The sequence below is a fragment of the Phragmites australis genome, chromosome 19 (assembly GCF_958298935.1).
Source record: "Phragmites australis chromosome 19, lpPhrAust1.1, whole genome shotgun sequence".
Lineage (NCBI taxonomy): Eukaryota > Viridiplantae > Streptophyta > Magnoliopsida > Poales > Poaceae > Phragmites > Phragmites australis.
Window position 1 is genome coordinate 3668891 of NC_084939.1, and position 6000 is coordinate 3674890.

Sequence of the window (6000 nt, forward strand, 5' to 3'; positions counted from 1 at the left end):
TAAATTTTATGAAAAATGATTTTGTAGGGAAAGTAAATCAGAGAAAACTGATTTTTTCAGCTTAACATTTAGTTCACAAAGTCATTTTAAGAGTTTAGACTGCAAAATACCGTTTGACAAAATTCCAATTAATTTTACTCTAAGATTTTTACCAAATAAACCTTTAGTCTCATCCAGAGAGGAGGGATTGAGAGACAATTGGATCAAGTGATCAAAGTCGTTGTTTGATTTATATACTGACAGATATATATGTGTGGCAGTATAATGTAGGGTTGTATTGAATGGATAAGTTCATAGCAATTGTGCCAAAATCGACGAGAGATGGTGGAGGGTTATAATTTTCAAAGTTCATAGCAATAATTATTTTACCATCTAATTGATTTTAAATGAAAAATATTTCAACTACAAAGTTGTAGATCACGTCGAGGGATACAATTTTTATATAAAGTTTATCCTCATCTAACTTTATATGAAAATGTTATTAATTTTTTTAAGATAAACTGATATCTATTTTCACAGACAATTCTTTATGTGAACCATTTGTAAAAATGAATTTTTCATGCCTATAAAAATATATATTAGCTTATCTTAAAAAATTTATAAGTTTTTTATATTAACTCGGATTAGTACAAACTTTATAGTAAAATTGTAGCCCTCGATAAGATATACAACTTTGTAGTTGATAACTTTTTCATATAAAGTCTTTTAGATATCTAAATAATTATTTAAAAATTAAAATAATTATTTAGACACCTAAATGACTTCAAATGAAAAAGTTTTCAACTAAAAAGTTGTAAATCTCGTTGAGGGCTACAATTTTCATATAGAATTTTTTCTCATCCGACTTCATATAATTATAATTTTTTAATAAATACGGTTCACGTAAGAAACCGCATATGATAATCATCTATTATCACATGTGATTTACATAAGGAATCGTCTGTGAAGATTTGTTTCCACAGGCGGTCCATAACCTCAGCAAACTCTCGTCAATTACTCAGACGGTTTTTCAAATGAACCGCATGTAGAAAGGCATCCTAAGTATCTCGAAAAATAGTTTTTTAGTAGTGGTTCACCGTACGCACGCCGCCATGATCGCTATGTAGCCCCAAGTGCTCCTTAGAGTATCTTCAAGAGATGCCCAATATAGCTATTTTTAAAGATTTTGGGTCTAAAATGCCTCTCCAACAACTCCCCTATCTTATTTCTAATTTTTAGGAATCCCCAAAACTCCTCTCCATCCTAGCTATTTTTGGGTGAGCAGCTCTCGTTCCCTATCCGCCTGGCCACATTGCTCGCAAACCACAGGAAAAAAGCGCGGTCGAATCCGTAGGCGATCGCTGGTGCACGTCAACGTCAGCTCTAGAAGCTAATCAAAGGAGGTTTCGTTCTCATCTCCCGTGCCATACTGCCATCCTCGGGAACACCATCGCCGGCGGAGAGTACGCAAGCCGTCTTGATCCCCAGCCCAAATCGAATCCGCCTCCCATGGCTGTCGGGCTGGAAGGGGAGGTGGAAGGGGAGGCGGTGAGGCTGCTGCTGGTTTCTCCTGTATTCGGGCTGGAAGTGAGTTTTAGAGTCTTTTGGAGATGCTCTTAGCTATATTGATGCATCTCCTCAATAATTATTCCAGTAAAAGTGTTTTCATAGTCATCTCGGAATATTTGTCATCTTTAAATATTTTCAATTTTATTTCTCTATACCCATCGGAGACGTAGTGAAAAGGAGTCTTCATAGGGTAATTGTCACTCTTACGATCAAGTGGCTAAGGATCACTTGGGCTATACTGGAATAATCCAAGCATACTGGAACACAAGCGGCTAATAATCGAGTCCTTTCCACACACAATAATTCTAGTATGCTAGCTAACCTGTTACACTGCCACTGAGAGGCAACTTGCATTTGATTTACACTGCCACCGAGAGGGAGCGATCGCGAGAGGCATGCAATTGACTCTCACGTAATCAAAGTACGCAGTTGATTGATCATTGCGTGTGGTTGTTTTCGTTCGTTGTCTTCGTCTGGTCGTCCACGTCGATTGTCTACCGTGTCTGGTAAGTCCAGAAATGCAAAACTGCATGTACTTTTACACATACGGCTTAATTTAGCCATCCTTTCCTTCCACTTGATGCTCCAGTCTACACCTTTACGTCGGCAACCTCCTGTCCTACCCATACAGCGTGAAAGCTAGTGATTATTTCTGTCCCAGTTTAGTGCGTAGTGTGTGGGATGTTGCCGTTCGGTTTGGTGGTGAATATAAGCGGCTCCAGTCTATGCCTTTACGGTCAAGTCGTCGTCAACCTCCTGTCCTACCCATACAACGTGAAGGAAAAGAAACTAGCCACACCAATTTCTCCTTAATGCTTTGTCTGGCCCATTTCTCACTCTAGCCAGTGCATCTGACATCCCCACATCTGTCTAACTTAATTATTTTACAGAAATAATAATTTTTTTATTTGTTATTATCTCATGAAATGAAAAAAGCATATAAATAGAGTATTATAAAGGAACTCATTTTTTCACTAAATAACGTAGGGCTAAAATAATTTTACAAATTATTTTATCACATACGAAAAATATTAATGAATTTTATCAGATTTTTGGGACTTTATTTGAGGCTCTAACAATTGTTAGAAATTATAAAAGTAGAATTTGTTAAAATCTTAGTTTAAGTCCTACATAAGTTTTTTGGATGGATCCAATTAAAATGAGTTGTACATGGATTATAAAACACATAAAAAGTTATAGAATTTTTAGAGCAACACAAAATACCAATTTTTGGAACAGCACTGATTTTCAAGTACTGTTCGTTCGCTAAGGTTCCGGCTCATTTATATTGTTATCTGCTCATTTATATTGTCTTAGCTCATAGCTGGAAATTCATGAAAATAAAAGAAATATCATAATCACATAGCCTATTATTACTAAACTGCAATCTATTCTTGGTGAAAATATCCATAGCCACAAGTTCCAATACTTGGCATGCATGCAGATTTCCTTCCTTCTCCTCCTTTTGCAACAAAATTCAAAATCTCAGCCAATACATGTCTAAAAAATACATACATAAAAGAAGTGATTGTTTTTTTTTTGGTCAAAAACAATATCATTATAGCATTTCCTTGTACGATGGAATTTTACCGTATGTATTCGCAATTTCCTATATACATACACATATACATAAAAAAAGAAAAGAAAAAACAGAGGGATTCGGCAGGTCCTTTTTCCCTTTTCCCAGCCGGGTCGGCCCAGCCCGACCGCGCCTCCTTCCTCTCGGCCAGGCCGGCCCGGCTGACTCCCCCTCGCCTTATCCCCTCACACGCCCGGTCGCTTCTGCCCTAAGGCGCCCCGCGCCTGTTCTTCTTCTCCCAACGGCCTCTCTCGCGCACGTAGCCTCTCCTCTGCGCTCGGGCCGCTGCTGCCTCTCTCCCGAGCCGCTCATCCATCCTTATCATCTCCCTCCTTATCCCTTCCCAAACGACTTTGATCCGATTTCTCCGCAGCGGAAACCCCCGCCGTCGGCTATAAAGGCATGAGGGAGGCCAGATCCGAGAAAAAAGAGGGGAGAGAAGAGTAAAGAGAGACCTTTGCCTTTGTCGTCGCCGTTCTTTTTCGCCAGAGTGCCATGGCTGTTGTCGCCCTTGCTGGTGGGTCTCTGCGGTGATCTATTTTCCCCCTTCCATGTATGTTACAGGTGGCCGGCCGGCGTTCGCGCCACGTCTGTGCAGTGAGAAGGTGTGGTGGCCGGCTAGCGTTCGTGCCATGTCCGTGCAAACAGGTGGTCGGCCGGCTTGATTGCCGCGTCTGTGCGTGTGTTGGTCGGTGCCTTCGTGCCCGCACGATGAGAAGATGGAAGTGGTGATTTGTGCTAGCTTTTGTGCCGAGGTGTTCGTAATTGAACCCGGTTGTTCTTTGTGTCAGGATGAATCCGGCTGGTGCCTTGTCACCGTGGTCTTGGAGATGGGTTGTTTTTTGCTCTAGTGGCCGGCTGCTTTATGTGATCCGGCCGGTGCTTCATGCCCGCGACCGTGGAGATGGAGAGGTGTTGTTTTGGATGGCTGTTCTTTTGCTGTGGTAAAATCCGACAGGCCTTGTTGCCATTGCCGTGGAGATGGAGATGTGTTGTATGATTTGGTCGCCTGCTGTTCTTTTGCTTTGTGTTGGAATCCGGCCGGCCTTGTTGCCGTAGCCGTGGAGATGGTGCCGTGCTGTTTAATTTGGCCGTCGTCTGCTCTTTTGCTTTGTGGTGGGATCCAGCCGGCCTTGTTGCCGCGGGTGTGGAGATGTGCAGCCGGCTTGTCACACGCCGGGTGGGAGTTGGAGTGCCTCCAATGGCCGGCAGGGTGTCCGAGAGCTTGCGGCGCGTGCATGTGCTCTTGCTTCACGTTTCTGTGTTCGTGCTTGCCTGTTGATGGCCTCATTGCTTATAGTTGAGAGGCTTGGTCGCCCCTCTGTTGGCTGATGCGTCTGTATGCTCGACTGTGTTCTGTTGATTAGCCGGCGTGCTCGTAGTTTAGTGTTGCAGTTCATTGCTTTGATATCAATTCGTTCGGCTAATTTGGTACTCCTCCCCTTTGTCGGCCCAGATGGTTATGCTCTTCAATAGATGTTGTGGTTCATGCCAAATAAGTCTTGCATAGATGGGTTTAGTTTGGTCGGATTGGACATGTTGCTTCGCGTGGCACGTTTGGTCAGTGCTTTATTCATCACAGGCTGTTATTGTCTGTCTTGCCATGGCTCGGATGGTTTAGCTTTTCTATGTTGGTGATGGTTAAAGCTAGGCATGTATCCTTGATGTCCAGTGATTGAGAAGTATTCTCTGTCGCCAATTAGAGACGTGGCTATTTGGGATCGCCCTGCCTTTGTGGTATATTGGCCTGTGCAACCTGTTCTGTTGGCCTGATACGTGTTAGCTTGCTTTGTCATTGGAAGTTTGTGTTTTAGGGACGCCTGTTGTCGTGCTTCTTTGTTATATGGCGGCATAGGATATGGTGATGGGTCTTTCTATTATTTGATCACTCACTGGTTGCAGCTTGGTTCTGTGGCTTGTTCTCTTGCCCCCTGAGTTGTTGTCGGTCTCTGTTGCCGATGCCGTTTGGTTGTCAGCCTCTTAGTTGTTAAGATGCTGCTGGTGGTGCTGAGGTCTCCTGTTGCTGGGTTGCTGTGGGCGATCTCTGTTGCCGGAGTACACCCTAGCCATATCTCTGCCTTTGTTTGCATGTTGCTGGCCTCTCTACTGCTTGGCGATGAGTTTGCATGGTCCTGTCCTTTCTGTCTCCCAAACTTCTGTTATCAGTGGCCTTGCTTTGAGTCCCTCTGTTTTGGTAAGATGCTGCTGATGGACTGATGATGATTAGCCTTGGGGTTCTGATGTCGATAGCCAATGATGGTGGTGCTGATCCTGTTATTTGATGGCTGTGTGGGCTGGTGATGCTGGTTTTCCCCTTCTAGTGGGATAATGGCCGGCTGTTGGGTGGTTTCGTGGCCAATGATGTACATTGAGGCCCGATAATAGGTTGCCTTCGTGTCTCTGTTGCCTGTGGGATAGTGCTGAGGTTAGAGGTCGTAGATAGAAGTTTAGAAACATTGCAGTTCATCGGGCTCTCGCGAGGTTGCAGCTAGTGACCTGCAGTGTAGCCAGACTCTCTCCCTCTACTTTCTTATGTCACCTGAGGTCGAGGCCGATGATGAGGGATTACAGATTCTGAGCTCTACGTGGCCGATGATGACCCAGGGTATATAAACAGTCCATAAAGCTTTTACTAGACTGTTTGTCCCGTCTTTTCCTTTTAATTATTTTTTTCTAACGCTTACTTTGATCTGTTTTGATGCGTGTGACTACAGCTTTGTAGACTCGGAGATGACTTAATGACGACTAGTATAGTAGCTTAATCGGAGGTTATTCGGGTGGGCGGACGTAATTAACCAGCGGCCTCGCGAGGCCACGGAACCAGAAGACGCAGTCGCCAGAAGCAGAATAGTCAAATAGCGTGTGCGTATGTG